Source organism: Lates calcarifer, linkage group LG10 (genome assembly GCF_001640805.2).
Source record: "Lates calcarifer isolate ASB-BC8 linkage group LG10, TLL_Latcal_v3, whole genome shotgun sequence".
Taxonomy (NCBI): domain Eukaryota; kingdom Metazoa; phylum Chordata; class Actinopteri; family Centropomidae; genus Lates; species Lates calcarifer.
The window spans coordinates 1,985,626-2,002,783 of NC_066842.1; the positions used below are offsets into that span (position 1 = coordinate 1,985,626).

General features: G+C 41.6%; 1 protein-coding gene across 1 annotated transcript in view; it reads right to left on the bottom strand.

Annotated features, from left to right (window-relative positions):
* immp2l (inner mitochondrial membrane peptidase subunit 2) overlaps positions 1-17,158 on the bottom strand; it is a 124,678-nt gene that overhangs the window by 39,225 nt on the left and 68,295 nt on the right. The gene's annotated exons all lie outside the window — the stretch shown is intronic.

Sequence of the window (17,158 nt, forward strand, 5' to 3'; positions counted from 1 at the left end):
TGGGCTCATTTGTTAAGCACCTCGCATCGAGTTGGAGGGAGGGGTGGAGGAGGGTGGAGGGGAGACAAATGGACCACAAAACCAGGACAAAGTAGTTTCAGTCCCAAACAGGACAGAGGACGATAGCGCCTGACGCCTCACACTGCTGATGTTACTGATGTTACTCCTGTACCAGATAACCAGGGGTTCATTAGAGACTGCTGCTTCAGGGCTACACGCTGAGGTGTATTCTGGGTATGTAGGAGAGCAGCTGCATGAGAAAAGGGAGGATTTTATAAGTGGAGATGACAGGTCGTTTTAGAGGCTTTTCATTTTTGCTTCCTCACCTGTGCTGCTAAGGGTTCAACTCTGGTTCATCCCAATTGCGAAAGAGAAATGGAATGATACGTCGGTGTGTAATCCTTGCAGCAAAAACAAAATAAAAATAAGAGGGTATCTCATTCTTTTTTATAAAAATCTGTCAGAAAACAAAAATAAATGCCAATACACAACTAAAAGCAGAAAAAAAAGGCTCCTCTGAGTGAGTAATTGCTCAGTACCGAGGGTGCGAACACAATATGTTGTGGTAGATCCAGAGGGAATGAACAGGAATAGTTTTCCACATACCGTCCACACCAACTGGCAGGTTAAATTAAATCCACAATCCCCAGTGATGCCGAGACCAGGACTCAAAACTGCCTCATCAGGACTCCACACAAACCAATGAAAGTGGATTAAAAGCTGACTGTGGTCACAGGGGTTATTGAAATTAAAACTGTTAATCATCTGAGGAGCATGAATGAAATCTGATTCCAAGGGTGGGATCCAAGGAAAATCCTTAGGATTAACCATCTGGGGAACACAGATATCCAAACTGTGATTCAGTGAATTTAAGGGAAATCTGCACAGTATAATTGGTGAGTAAAGATGAATATTTTCACAATGGTGGCACCTGGAGAAGCCAACAAAAACATCCTCTGGTGGTCATGAATACCCTCTTAAAGAAAAAATCTAAAAGTTTACAGCCATACCAGCACGTCTTAGCTGCTTAACTGGACAAAAGTTGCAAGCAAAAGTGGTGAAGTAAATATAAAAAAGATGGATGGCTGGTTTGGTAACATGCTAAAATTCAGAAAGTACAATGTCCGCCTGCGTTGGTTTATTGCAGCTGAGGCTGATGAGTAATTTTACAGGTAACTGGTCATAAACTAAAGGTGAAATTTTGACTTCATGATGATGATGTTGGATGAGAAAATGGAGAGTCGCCAAAGTTAATACAAGTTAATACGAGTTAATACAACTCATCCTCTGGGAAGCAGAGTAGGGAATATGTCCAAAAAGCATGGAAAAGTCTGAAAAGGTTAAAATTTGAGCAACACTCATAGAATACAAAAAGTCTTTACTGTCAGACCATTGGCTGACATGGTTATCTTATATATTTACTTAACCATTTAAAACAGTTTTTTTATACCTATAATTTACACTGATCAGCCTCAACTTTAAACCACTGACGGGTGAAGTGAATAACACCGGGAACATTGGGAAACATTGGGTTTTGAAATATTGGATGTTACTTTACCACCTAAACATTGTTGTAGACCAACCACACCCCTCATGGCAACATCACTCCCCAATGTCAGGGGCCTCACCCAGCAGGACAAACCTACTACTCCACCAACCCTGCTCAGAAATGTCTCGAGGAACAGGACAAAGAACCCAAGATGTTGACTTCAAACTCCTCTGAATCTGATCCCGCATATGTCGGATGATCTGGAACAAGTCAGATCCACGGAGGCCCCCCACCCAACAACCCACAGGACCCAAAGGATCCACAGGGCACCCCCAGAGGTCCAGTGTCCATGCCCCCAGTTCTAAGGCAGGTGGTTTTAATGTTGTGGTTGATGGTTGCTGGAGTTTTTACCTCTTCACACTTATCCTCTGGGGACCATGAATATTTGAACCAATTGTTTTTTTTTGTAGGCGACCATTTTTCTCTTGTAGCTATGACTACTCCAATAAACTGCAAAAAATAAAATGTCATAAATTTTCCAGATAATCTAAGTTGGGTTTTTTTTAACGTAGGAAGCTGTTTATATCCCCCCTCCTCACTCCTCCATTCATCACAGAGCAATGTGCTGAGAACAGAACAGATGAAGTTAATAAAGATTGTGGGTGTTGAATTCCTGCGTCCTTCAGCGATGGCCAATCAGAGGTGGGCGTCGCCGCTTCACTGCAGACGTGATTAATTTGCTTGCAGAAACACGCCCGCTTGTTAACACTTTAACAATGACAAACAGTTGCGAGCTTCTCTCCGACTATGTGATGATGTACAGTCAGACTGGGAGAATAAACCAGTTACTTAAGTCGTGTTATTGGTGTTTTTTTCAGGGAATTTTCTGGTTTTAGAAACTTTTAGAAAGTTAAATATAGCAGGAATTTCTAGCTTTATTTCTCAGGATATTCAAATGTATTTGCTCTAATTTAACTAACTTATTATCTCAGTGTGAGATAAATTCACAAATATAATCAATATCATATTTCTTTTTCCTGTTTTCCTTTCTTTTCTGCTTTTGTTGTTTTTCTTTTATCCCTGTCCCTCGTCTCTCTCACCCCTCTTTTTTCTGTATTTCATTTTTTCTTTTCCCTTTCTTTCTTTGTCCTTCCTCTCCCCCTTCTTTCCTTCCTCCCTCTTATTCCTTTTTTACCAGTTTCTTCCTTTCCTAATTTCATCCTTTTTTTCTTGACCAATTTCTGTCCTTCCTCCTCTCCCTTCCTCTCCCTCTTTCTTTCCTTTCTCCTCATCTTATTCCCTTCTTTCTTGTTATCTTCCCATTCCTTCCTTTCCCTCTTTCCTCCTTTATCTCTTCCTTGATACCTTACTTCCTTCCCTTGTGCATTCCTCCTCATCTTGTTCTTCCTTTCTTTCTTTCCAAATGTAATTTCCTTTCTTAATTCCTTCTTTTCTGTACCTCCTTCTATTATTTCACTCATCTAAAAGCATGAAAATCCCTTTAACTGGACTGAAACAGTTAATTTTTAACTCATTATAACCTATTTTTATTTTGTGTTTAAAGTTACAGATTTGCTTTCTCATTAATGATTTTACTCTGGATCTGGGTTTATCGAGCCACATCTAAACTCCACATATAATCATAGTAGTCATAGTCATTTCTTTACTAAAACGTCTGGCAGGGCTGTGATTGGCTGAGTGATTCCTCTAACTCAAACTGACAATACTTAATGCTGAGTATTGAAACTGCCCACCGAGATAAGACCGCAGCTTCAGCTCCTCGATATCGAGAACTCAGAACTCCTCGAGCCCGACACCGAATCGTCCGTTGTCAGGAGTGAGAGATGAAACAGAGACTGCTGTGTGATTCGAGTCGATGCTACAACAGAGGAAGATCAGAAACTCATCAAAGACGAACAGCGAGCTCGAACGATGGGGGAGACTCTACAGAGACAAGTTGGAAACACAATAAAACCACAAAAAAACAAGCACAGCCGCTGAGCTTAATGAGCTCTGACTGCACGTTTTGTCTCAGCAGAATCATATCTGTAGTCATTATATATGATTACATTACTTGTCTTTACCCCCCCCAAACTCCCCTCCTCAATTTCATTTCCTGCTAATAATCCATGAAAACAGCCCTAACGATCCGGGCTGAAGCGAACTAATACCTCTCATTACAACGCTTCCACTTTTAAAATGTCCCATTTCCCCGGCTACGTGGGTAAAATAAACTCGACGAGAGAGGCGAAACTATTTTTCTCATGAATTATTACCCCATTACAAACATTTGGATTTCAGGCCAGGCCTGCAGCTTGTTGCTCGGAGGGTAAGTAAAACCAGAAAAAGAGTTGCATTTATCTTGACTTTCCTCATGCAGAACCTCCCAGGCTTTAAGTAATTATTTTCCCGCTCGCTGCCCCATTAGGCTAAAACAACATGGCTGACTTTGGAGTGATCTTGGACCACATTGCTTCTTTTTTCCCTGAGTTTTTATTATTGTTTCATGATGGAGAGTTGCAGCTGGTGAGTGTGCACTTAACCTCTGCTGATAAACTGAAGCAGATAGCAGTCACTTACAAGACAAGGTTATTTCCAGTAGAGAAGCAGGAACCCGAGTGCTCCAGCTGATTAATGACTTCCTCCTGACTTATTTTTTTTGGCTTCTGTGGCGGCTGTTACTTCTTTTTTTCTAAAATCTTTTTCCAGGACTCCAACACTGACTCAGGACATTTTGTTTCGCAGTCATCCAGATATGCAGGAAGCTGCCAGATACAGCTGGTCCTCCGCTGATGGTCTCTGAGCAGCTGTATCACATCTCGCTTTGGGAGTTTTCCCATCTCTTTTCCCTTGACCTTGATTTTTCACACAACTACTTTCATCTTTATAGAGTAGTCTGAATTATGACATTATATTATACAAACAACACCTATAAAATCCAGCTGAAGCCCCAGAAAAAAAGCAGGTAATCCTGTTTGCATCGTTTACTGCCACAAGTCAGAGCGGCCTGAAAGGTAAAACGCAGAGAAAAACAGTCTGCAAGGCAGTTTCTTCAGCTCTTAAAGCTTATTGTGGTGAATATGTGTAATACTGATACATCCTATCGATGTTTGGGATGGTGTCACTCACTGGGAGGAACACGATTCAAACATATCTCAACATACACAGTATTTACCAGACTTATAGGTTAGTCCTTAATCCCACTTTATCGTCAAACGGTTTGGTTTCTTGAAAATTGTTTTTCAGAGCTGCTGTCCTTTTCATTTAAATCAGGAATTATACTTCTGCAGAGGGTTAGGAAAGGGTTGCTCATTGAACCTAGTTGTCCAAATGAGTAAAATAAAGCCACACGTTGCTTCTTTTTATTGACGACATCTGTTCCCGTCTTTTGCAGAAACAGAAAGAGGAACATAAATCATAAATCTCCTCCCACCCCCACCCAAATAAAAACTAGTTGATTCTTTAAAAAATATGTCGACAATGCTTACTGTTTTGATTAATGGACAAATCTGTTAAATACCCTTTGACTTGACAAACTCCTCCATAAGTTTTAGTTAATTACAGCACAGACTTTGACCAGAACAGTGCAGATACTTTTTGAGAAATTTATGAGCTCAGATTTGAACTTCACAGTAAGAGCAGCAAAAAATCTGATAGATTTTACTTGTAGTGCAAACTGACTCATGTTTACAGAGCAGTAGAGAGGAGGAACGCTGTGTTAAAAACTTGTTCAGCCTGAGGCGAAGCTAAACCCCAAAACTAGTCTGACAGGATCAGAATCAGGACAGTTTCCACAGTGACTAAAGTCAGACTAATTTAAACTTTTAACAGTAATCTTCTTTTCATATCTAAGCTGGTATTAGCACAGGAAAGAAAAGCATGTTCTTTTAGTGGGATCATTGCTGCCCCCTAGGGCTCAACTAAAGCTGACAAAAACAGTCGTAGGAAAGAGAAAAGAGAAGAGACTTTAAGCAGAACTAACTAACTAGTATCTATATTCATAATGCTGCTAAGCCTTTAGATTTTACTCCTGAGCTCCACTGGAGTTTTAGGGTGAATCAGAGACTGGACCACATCCGAGTCTGACAGCAGCTTTCACACTTCAACAACCTCTTCGTGAAAATAGCCTCAGGTCTGAAAGAAATCACCCCTCAGAAATCTCCCACAAACTCCTCTATCTGCATACGAATTCAACCACCCCTGGCCACAAATTTAAGAAACTGAACTAAAAAAAAAAAAAAAAAAACTCCCCGCGGTGAGCTGGCCCGGATCAATCAAGTCCCAGAGGGTGTTTGTCAAGGCCGGAGTGAAAGCTGAACATCTGAGTTAGTCTGGCTTTGCATTATTAACTGAGAAAAATCCTGACGTGAGGAGGAACAGTTCACAGCTCCTGCTAACGAGCTGCTGCTTTCAGGCTTGTGGTTTATCACCTGTGGATCTGCCACGACGTCCTAAGCTCTGCATGACTCCTTTCATCTCTCAGGTTCCTCATGGCTGCCACGGATGGTGGATGGCGGGGCCACGATTTCTCCCCATCCTCCATCTAAAGGTTGCTCTATGATTACACGTTCTGTAATGAATAATTTACCTTTTCTTAATCACCCAGTAAGCTGCTTCATTTAAACACTGGCTTCCTCCTAGTGCAGTGATTAGAGCTCGGAGCCAAGGTGAGGGAGGGAAGATTAGAGGGGAAATTAAGACCAGGGAGGCTGTTGCTGTCCTGCCCTGAATGCCGCCACCTACTCATTACCGCTGGGCCAAATGTCATCGCCATGCACGGCAGGCATCTGACGAACAATTGGAACCATTATCGGGACCAATAACTCCACTTAAAAGCTTCAACCTGAGCTTTAAAAAAAAATGAGGTGAATAGAAAGTCTCAAGGCTCTAAGTGAGTCAAACTAATGCTCAGAGTCGTCCAGACAGCTCCTCCTCTGAGAATAAAAGCCTCTTTTGTGGATGTATTTTGGTCTGAAGTAGAGCTTTTAAGAGTGCTGTGGAGGTTTCAGTGATGCAGAACTGTGTAAACATCCATCTGGATAAGCAGGATTTTTTATAAAAGCACTGATCTGACTCAGTTTTCAGCCTTCACGCTGATGGCACTCAATCTGATGATGGCATTTTAGTTCATGGGAGAGTGCTCCGGCCTAAATTACTCCTCCTCCTCCTCCTCCTCCCCCTCCTCAGTGGAGCTCAGACTGACAAGGAAGAAAACTGTGGTTGTAATGGCTGCAGCTGGCAGTACAGGTGAGGAAACAATAGTGCATCACCTGGTTTTCAGGACTTTATGCAACATGACATCAGCTGGTAAACAAAAACAATCTCAAGAGAAAAAGGCACCAGCACACTGAAAGGATGGGCCTATAGAGAAAGACGATTTATCAAGGTCGACCCTGAGGCTTTGAGGCGTCAAAACTTTGACTGTCCAAATACATAATTTTTAAAATTATTATGCATTACTACAAAAATCTTAACTACAGCATGGAACAAGAAATGGTAATCACTATCCGGGCCATCAATATTAACGAGTTATAGAAGTCTGAGCTCAACTTCCTCCTGTAATTCCAGTCACGAGAGGCTAACGCAGCTACTGCAATGAGTGAGGAGACATCTACTGCAGGTGGAAGTTTAATTCTGCAAAACATCTTTTTTTTTTTTTTTACCTCACATCACTTTAAACCACCTATAAGAGAGCTACAATGTTGAACAAACCTGCACTCACACCTAATCTTCTGCAGCTATGCTTCAAATAAATAAGTGTTTTATTGCATCTTGTTGTGGTTTATCTTTGCTTTACCTCACTGTTTTCAGCTCGTATCAGTCCCTATCAAACCAATAACAGCAGAGTCCAGAGTCCTGTCTGTGGTTTTAAGCAACAGAAATAAAAAGTAAACACATTCCCACTGCTGTTACTTCTGCACTTTTACATATAACAGTATATCATTGTAGATTGTAGACAACCTCAAACTCTGCTGCTGTACAGAGTCTAAATTCAGGTAATCAATAGATCCCATTATCATAACAAAACAGGATTTGGAGCAACGAAGGCCCAAAAAATATCCTCTGGTCATCCTCTAAAAACCCCGTTTGAAGCGGAGTGTCTGCACAAACCAGCACAGAAACAGCAGCTTACTGTAAACTACCATCATGACACCATAAATCTGTAATAACCCAAATCATCAGCCTGAAAAAAAATCTATAAAATGACGCCCCAAATCAATCAATCAGTGACTGGAAACTTAAGCCCTGAGACGAGCATCCAGCAGACGACTTAACTGTCACAGGCTGAGAGATCAAACATCACAATTATCCATTTATGTCCTCGGCAATCCCTAATTTATTAGGTGAGAGAGCGGCTGAGCGTAGTGTTCAGCAGCAGCAGCAGCAGTGCCAGTCAAACAGAACATTTACAGTAGCTGAAAGTAGGTTATTTGTACAAGCTGAAATGGGAGGAAGCAGCATCTGTGAACACGACTCGTCCTGCGGCCTCAGCGGGAGGGGAAGCTGATATGAGATGGACCTCTACAGAGACAGGGAATATTCATATCAAACTGGAGGGAAAGATTCATCCTTTACTGATAGAAACCCGTCCAGAAAACAAGCCAAGAAATGCTGTTGTTTGACTGCCTCTCTCCGTGTACAACCCAGAAGCCCTGAGCCCCGCAAACAGGAACCAGGGATGGTACACCTGGGAAAGCAGGGCGGGATTCATTGATGCACCGCCGCCCGAGGCTGCTTTGAGCACCACAAGAGAGTCGTCTGAACTTCTAAACTTGCCGAGGGTTTCAAAAAAACGGTGCTGGTGAGGCTATGATGTTCATTACACCAGAAAACATCATTAAACGGATGAAAAATGGACAGAAAACAATGGGAAGTTTGTCCTGAGGGTGGCACAGGATATGTTTAAGGTATTTTTGGATGTTGACTGTACAAAATTATTCTTACAACGTCTGAAAACCAACTGATATATATACGACCTGTTAATTTAACTTTTTATCACCGAAGTCAGTGTCTCACGAGTCAAACAGAAGGTGTTAACAGGTTAAATCTAAAGGTTTGTATTGAGTATGAGTATCTGAGTTTTTGTTTTGCTTCCTGATTGTTTCTGATCAGTTATAACATATCCTTCCCTGATTTGTCAAGCTCCGATCACGTGACAAATTTCAGGATAACAAACTACAACCGCTGCTGACCTTGGTGTCTTTGCTGGCAATCTCTGACGGATTCAGGTTAATATGTAAATTATTTCTGATATGGAACTAAAATGGACGTCTTGTTAGAGAAACGCTGTTTTAAAATGAAATGATAATTTCAAGATATATTACTTCACTATATAGCTTCACAATGACACTGTTACTGAAATCAGTCTCTACAGTGGACTTTATTTACTGGCTACTCTTTTATTTAAATGTCCATGGTTTTAATCTAAATTCCCTCAAAAATTGCTGAGTGTCTTTTATGAATAAGAGACAAGAGGGTGATTTTTGGTCACTTGTAAAACACAAGAGCAAAAACACGAGGGCAGCTACAGCAAAATCCAACCTCAGGCCTCCAGAAGACTGAGGCCTGTTGAGTTTTTACCCCAACACACAGGATTCTCGCCTCAACCTGATTTGTATCTGTTGCCTGACATCCAGGCAGCCGAGATGAAAAACAACACAACCTGTCCAGACCAGAGGACGCCTCGGTCGCCAGTCGATCTGTCACCTTACGTAACTTGAGGCCAGTGTGATCAATGGGAGAGTCTGGGGCTTTAGTGAATTCAGCTTGCTGGTTAAATGCTCTGGGGATCGATGACATAATGACTTCCCTGAGTTCATCTGCTCCAAGGTGTACTTTTGGAGGCCGGACAGTCATTTCCTCCCTCTCCTATTGAGCTGCTCGTACTGTAGCCGTGGACGCTCCCCGACAGATACTCTCTACGCTTCACAGACGGGGCGATGCAAAGAGAAAATAGATCCATCAATCTTCCTCTAATGCTGAAAACCTGATGAGAAAACATTTGGCAGACATTGAGCTGGAATGTAGAAGTCGCCGTCCCGCCGTGAAAATGACCTGAATTCATCACTGGACGTATCTAACTCAAAAAGAAAAAACCCTGCGGCACGCCAAGTCAGGCCAAGTCAGGCCAAGTCAGGCTGGGCTCCTATTGTCAATAAATGTTTAAAGCTATGCTGTGAGGTTTTAGAGTAAGCTAATTTAAACCTATACAACGTCCAGAAGAGGGTGATTTATCTTAGCGCCGAGCTAGTGAAGCGTTCAGAGATGGGGAAACAGCATCCAGAGTACATGAAGCTATAAACTGAGCCGTTTGGCAGCATCTCTCCTGCACAGGAATATAAAACAAAAACCTCCCACCTCACCATGTTCAAGTAGTTGTTTTGTTCTGTAATGAGATGAAAGATTAATTTCAGGGATTCAGGACTGAGTCAGCAGCTGCTCTGGCACGTTGAGTTGATGTCTGAGGGCTGGGAAATGACCTTGGCTATTTGTATTTGTTGTTTTTTTTAAACCAACTCCAAATGTGTAGTGTTGTTTTATGGTTCACTTTAGGATCACAGCAGCTGTTGCACAGCCCAGATTGATAATTAACGGTTGTTATATCAACGTTCCTTCAGCTGGAATGCGATGTTAATGATATGTTGGTCTGAATTATTGGCCATTGTTCTTTCACTGCTTCACTTGGGTTTTAAACCTTCATCTTGAACCGGCCCACTGTTAATGCCAGTAATCAAATCATGTAGACAGATCCACATCCACAAAACACTGGATATCTCCTTCTAACAGAGCCTACACTGATCAACAGCACTCCCCAATGGCAGGGGCCTTCATCACCACACCACAAAAACTGCTCAGAAATGTCTCAAACAACAAAAATCCCTCAGGATTCAGGAATCAGGTCGACTGCTTCTATCACCCAGCTTCACATTGTATGCACTTGTGGAAAACCCTTAAAATCTCCTTAAAATGTCTTACGTACACATCTTCTAATGGAAAGTCTGTGAAGTTTTATACCTTACATGAAAAATGTTTGAGACTCAGATGCTTTAATCACTTTAAACTGCTCACACACTGGTTTTAAATTAAAATTCAGTTTGAACTGAGGAGTTACAGCTCAGTAACATACGAGCAGGCTTAAAATATTTATTAAATAAGTCTGTTTAAATAAGTTAAAAAACCACAGGTCGTTTAAATTCACAGGTAGGTTTTCACACCTCTTTTTCCAAGCTTTAATTCTCTTCTATAAAACCGTGCACTCCTCTCCTCAGCCGCCAGCATGTTTTAAACATGTTTGATTTCATCACGCTGAGTTTGGTTGAGCTCGTCCAGTGTGAAGCTGAGACTGAAATCTGACAGCGATCCTGACAGCAGCCAGCGGGGGTTTCACTCAAAAAATCCAACAAAAAAAAAAATCACTTACAGATCCCACTGAGGTAGACAGTTTACATCACTTTCACCAGGTCTTTACAAAGGGAACAAAACTTAATCTACACTGTAGAAATGAAACGTATAACATTACAAATACCTAATAATTTAATTTTAATGTTTTTCTTATTGTCAACAAATCCAATAAAAGACCAAAAGGTGTAGACCTCCACAGGTGTAGTTTATAACTATGGATGGTGCATGAACCCGACAGATGTTTTTTTTAATTTTAAACATAATGGTCTGCAGCCATGTCAGATGCATGTGATAAATGGCTTGTTGGAGTGTGGTGCAGGCCAATCACTTCTTCTTCCACTTCCTTTGAACACTGAGTCCAAACAGGAGGTGAAAAAGCAGCAGCTCCACATGTGTTGACACATGATGCATTCAGGAACAAATCCAATCTCCAGAAGTAAGAAGCTAATGTTAGGCTATAAACCAACTACACCACGGTCACATGACGTCAACATCTCCACCACTAAGCTTCCAACTGGTCATTTCATTTAGCTCTGAGCTCTTCTACAAAAGCCTTTCTTCTTAGAAAGTTAGTGAGAGTTTGAAAGAGCGTGAGTAGAAACACAACGAGGCTGTAAAGGTGGACTGGTGAGTAGATGGGTTTTCATGTTAACGTCCCCGACAACCTCTGTAGTCTCATTTAGACACTCGTTAGCAACCGCCTTTTTTAAGACACGTAAAAGCTTCAAACATCAGGAGTGGGGGATTTACTGACCCATTTTATGTCGGAGAATAAAACCTGAAAATGTCTTGAGCTTGTGTTAAAACCACAGACCTTATTTCACACATTTAACCAGAAACAAGACGAGGGACAAGGGAACAGGAAGTGCTAACATGCTAACTTACTTCCTGGTGTTAGGACTCATTGCTGTTGTAGTTTACGCTCAGCCAGCTTAGCATGGTGTATTGCGAACTTGTTAACAGCTTGAGGTTTCCAGGTGGAACTGGCGCTTATGAAATGTGGTTCTGCATGACATTCATCATAATTTTTGCACGTGGGCTACTATGTATTGTTTGTACAACTGCATGCACCGAACTGTAACATCTGTACCGTTCCCCCGTAACTCCAAAACAGCTCTGACCCATCAACCCATTCTAACATTTGCTAATTAGCATTAAATACAAAGTGCAGCTGTTTCTGCAGCTGTCTGGTCACAAACTGAGGCACTGCAGGTGAAAAAGTTATTACGGTTCATCCTCAGGGGAACATGGACACCTGAAATTTCATGTGATAGTTGTTGACCTTTCAATCAAAACCACAAAAGTTGACCTCATGGTGGCACTAAAGGAAAAATTGAGAGGATCGCCAAAGTTGGTAGGATTCATCATCTGGGGAACATGAATGTTTGTATGAACTTTCATGGTAATTTATCTTATCTCTGCTGCAGAGGATAAAACTTAAAGAAAAACGTAAAGAAAAACTAAATATGCTCACTTTTGTTTTTTTAATCATTTTAATCTATTTGACTTATCCTGTCAATTATATTCCTTTTTTTTTATTATTATTTTTGTATCACCCTGTTTAATTGTACTTTCTGTATTACAGTTAATCACTTCATTTATCTCTATTACACTGCATTACATTGTATTAAATTTAACCTATTAATTGAAATTTTGGCCAGCCTCTGAGGATCAGGAAGGAGGAGATGCACAGAGGTAATGGAGAAACGATGGGGTCAAAGGTGAGCTCCTCCTTCACAGGAGAATAAAAACAAGGCTGAGATAAATCACCTCTGGCTGGAGGTCTGACACCAACTCCCACCCACCGCCCCTGTCCAGATGGCCATAGCACCTCCACCACACTCCTCATCCTCAGCACAAGATAACAGCTGCACACAACATTCATGGCACAACCTCAGAGATGCCGAAGAGCTCCCAAAACATCTGACACGTTCTGAGCGAAGATGGGGTTTTTAAAATGTGCATGACCTCCAGAGGCCAGTTCTGCCAGAAGCAGATATAAGTTTTGACGTGCTGATGAAAGATTTATCTTCATGACTGTACCATGTGCACAGTGGATTATGCAGTAAATAATGCAGCTTATTAATAATAAAGATGTTGCGCTTTCATTTTTTTACGCTGTAAAAAAAACAGAGACATATGTTCAAGAATGTTTCAATCGCTGTAGCATATAAAGTGATCTGTTCTGTTTGACTGAGGTCACTGCTTTCACACATGCACTGAAAACCCTGAACTTATCCAGACATTACCCAGAGGAACTGCACATCAGAACGAAAATGTCGGAATCAGTTGGACGGACTCTGCCAGCTTCCTGGCACAAAGTCGGTGTAGCATCCAGTTGAGCAGATGTCTCAGTAGAGCGGGTAGTATCCTTCCTCCTGCATGCTCTATCCAGACGCCATCCCCTGACTGTGCTACATGCACTGGAAGCTGTCAGCTTTTGTTGCTGAGGACCAGCAGACTGACACTGTTACAGCAAAAAAATTAAAGCTCCAGATCACGAAACATGACTCCAGTGAAAATCTACTGTTCCAGCTCTGCTGATAAATATTCAGATCATCACAATCACTTACAGTCGACTACAGGTGGAAATTAAGAAGGGGGCGATCAATATTGCCTGAAAGAATGATTGACAGGTGGCACAGACACAAAATCGATGTTATTAATACTATCGCACTGAGAATAATGAACCTGAGCACCACCAGCAGCAGCACCACCTCCGCCCTCGACCTCTTATATATGTGTTGTCTGTTAAAGAGCACTGTGTGTGGAGGGGAGGTATGACTGACATTTTCCTGCTGCTTTCAGCCTTTTGATGGAGTACATGCACATGTGGGTGGAGGGAGTGGAGGGATGTGAGCGGTGATTTTGATCTCCACCATTATCTCCAAGGGCATTAAAGTGCCCTTAAGGTGCAGGTTCAGGAACATCAGATAACCATAACAATTAACTCTGCTGATCGATAGTTCCCTAGCGTCTGCGCTGACCGATGAGCGGCGTCCTCCTCCTCTTCACTGGAGGTTACCGACGTGAAAACAAACATCGTCAGCCTCCTGTCTGCAACTCTGGATGCTTACAGTACAACAGAAAACACCTTTCAATACTCAGATGTCAACGGAGCGTAATGAACTCAAATCCCAGACTGCCTGTCTGCAGGCGTCTTTTTTTAATCTGATTGAAGCGAAGACGTCCCAGCCTCCACACATCTCCACAGATTCTCATTATGTCTCTTTTTCTTCCGCTAACCTGATAGTTTGTTGTCAGCTTCCTGGAACAAACAGACTGCTGCTAATTTAGGAAACAATATGTGGAAACTATTTGGGTTCTCTCCGGCAAAAATCTAAACTTGAACACTGATATAGAGAAAAGAAAAAGCAATTTATATTCAGTTTCTGCTCAACACAACTTGTTTCACAACATGCTAATTTAATCATTAACATTTAAATATTAGTATTTTCATAATCTTAAGTCCCAGTGTGCACTTATACAGCTTGGAAATACTTGACCTCATTAACCAAGCTTATAAAACACTGAGCTATGGATTATTTACAGGCAGGAGGTCAAGAGTGCTGAGCACAGGTATTAACAACCATTAGCATGGATGTGTAAAAGAAACACCAGCAGCATACATCACAGGAAAACAAGCTTCAACCTCAGGGAATAAATATGACATGAAAAGAGATGAAGATAGGACAAAGCTGCACACAGATGTTTCTGCCTCTGAAAACAGAAACTAAGTGTAAAAAGGCAGAAAAGCATTTTATAATATTTCCTTTAAATCTTACCTCACAAGAAGCACTTGAAGTCTAAATAATTCAACATGTCCTCAAAAGTAAATAACAAAATAAACCGAAAAGGCCTAAATAGAAATGACGTAACTGTTAAAGACAGTGGAAATTAAAAACTGGATGTTGAGTGAACCAAACCAACGGTCTCCTTACTTTCTTACTTGCTATAAATCTACTTTGTTCCTGTCATAATAACGACGACCACTAGATGTCACTTAACAACAAAACGTAAATGTGGGTCGTAACGAGCTGCTGCACAGACGACCTATAGCCTCGTTTTTTCCCTCACAAAGTGGTAGAGACAAAAAACAGTTAAAAGAGAAAAAACACTCGACTTAGATTCATTGGATGAACACAAACGCAACTGATTGTCAAGGGGTCATTGATTAAACTGAAAAAATAAAACAACATTTGCCTTATTCTTTGACGTCAGGAGGCAAGAAGAGGAAATCGAGCATGTTGGTCATTTAGTTTAGTTTCTACAAGACCAGATAGGACATTAAATTCTCAGAATAACACACCTGTGTTTAAGAGCAGTCACACAGAAGTCTAATCATCGTCCTCTCAGACTTAGACAGAAACTTTTTCACTCTGTTAAAATCAGGTAGTGGTAATTCTCTCCTGAGAGGAACTTAATGTCTTTTTAAAGGTCTAATTGTAGAAGCCCTCTTCGTCAGACCATCTGTCTCCGTCAGATATCTGCCTCCAACTACTGCTGTGAAGTTTCCATCAAACACAGTCGACTCACTTTAAGGAGAATTTTTTCCCCCAAACCAGTTAAACAGTTGGAGCAGACTACTGAGGATTTACTGTCTCTTCCTGGCTCTGTTTAGTAGTTTGGCGTATGTTTGTGAATAACAGGCCAAAAGCAGAGAAGTTACTGCTACATCCAGGTATTTTCTGAAGACAGAAAATGTTTGAGTGATCTGAAATATTAACGTTAGATTTTCCGTCAGATCCTGAGAATCAAAGAGCGATGACTTCTGTCAGGGGCTGCCATTTTGTACTGACTCCGGAAAATCCATCAGAGGGGAAACAGAGCGGCGGCTTCTACGCCCCATAGGAGCAGGAAATGGACCAGAATGCATTGCAGCTACAAGACAGGTTGAGGTTTGAATAAAAGAGGGTCTCTCACTTTTTTATTCAACTGGGAAATCTCTCAGAAATTTCTCTCAGCAGAGCTAAAAGGGACAAGTTTGCACCCCTGGCACTTGGGGCCAGTGAAATGCATACTGGGAAATGTAGGAAGTTAGTTTAAAAAAAAAAAAAGTAAATAAAACCCTCCTAGAAAGTGTTGTTGATGGAGATTTATTTTACTCCCGCCTCTTTTTTCCTCAAAAGACGACACACGAAGACACGAAGCACGTTTTCCTTTCATGTCCTGTCACAAGTTAGAAAACGGTTTTCATCAGACAGGAGTATGGCTGCTCTCATTCCTCTTCCTCCCAGGGGTGACAGCTTATTTATTCAGAGAGGCTCTTTACAGACCTGGCCTCTGCGCCTCTACATGGCAGAGCTGTGAATTCATAAATGGCAAATAGGCTTTAACTGTCAACCCCCGGTGCCCAAAGGGGGAGTCGGGGCAGTTAGCCCCCGCCGCTCAGTCTGTCCTTTTTTTTTTTTTTTTTAGAAAAACAAGAACAGAGCGTGTAGATGGTAAAGATGGGAGCTGGTTTGCTCTGAATCACAGGGAAGCCTCCTGGGAGCTTCATTAGGAGAGCTGCAGCCTAGTTTAAGACCTTGTTTAAAGCAATCATAGAAGCGCAGAGCAAAGGCTGATTCTGCCCCCAGTGGGAAACAAGCTGCGTGGTATTTCTTTCTTTCTTTCTTTCTTTCTTTTTTTTTTTTAAGAAAGTATGGTCACATTTATCTTCAGTCCAACAAAAATGTCCCACACTCAGCACAGCACCAAAAAAAGATGCAATGTCAGGGGTACAGCAAAGAAATCCTGAGCAAAGTGATCATAAAGTGTAAACAGTGTGTGAGAGTGATGCTGCACTTTGTAGTCTGGTCATGTTATACTGTGAAAAAACAGGGTAATTGTGCCACTAGAGCAACAAGACTCATCAGTTACACTCATATTGTACAAATGACAAATAGATTTAGCTGGAAATGTAATCACTGCCTGGGTTTATGTTCACAGATAACATTTCCTCGACTGAGGGAAGAGGGACAGAGCGGATGGAGGACAAAAACTGCTCAGAAATGTCTTGAGGAACACGACAAAAAGCTCAAGATATCGACCTGGCCTCCAGACTCCCCAGATCCTAATCTGATCCAGGATCTGTGGGACGATCCAGAACAAGCCAGATCTATGGAGGCCCCACCCTGCAACCCACAGAACCCAAGGGATCCACCAATGCCAATGTCCCGGTGCCAGACACCACAGGGCACCCCAAGAGGTCAGGTCAGAGCTGTTTTGGCGGCACAAATGGGAAAAAGCTAGACATAGCTAGCTACTACTACTACTTCACTATTT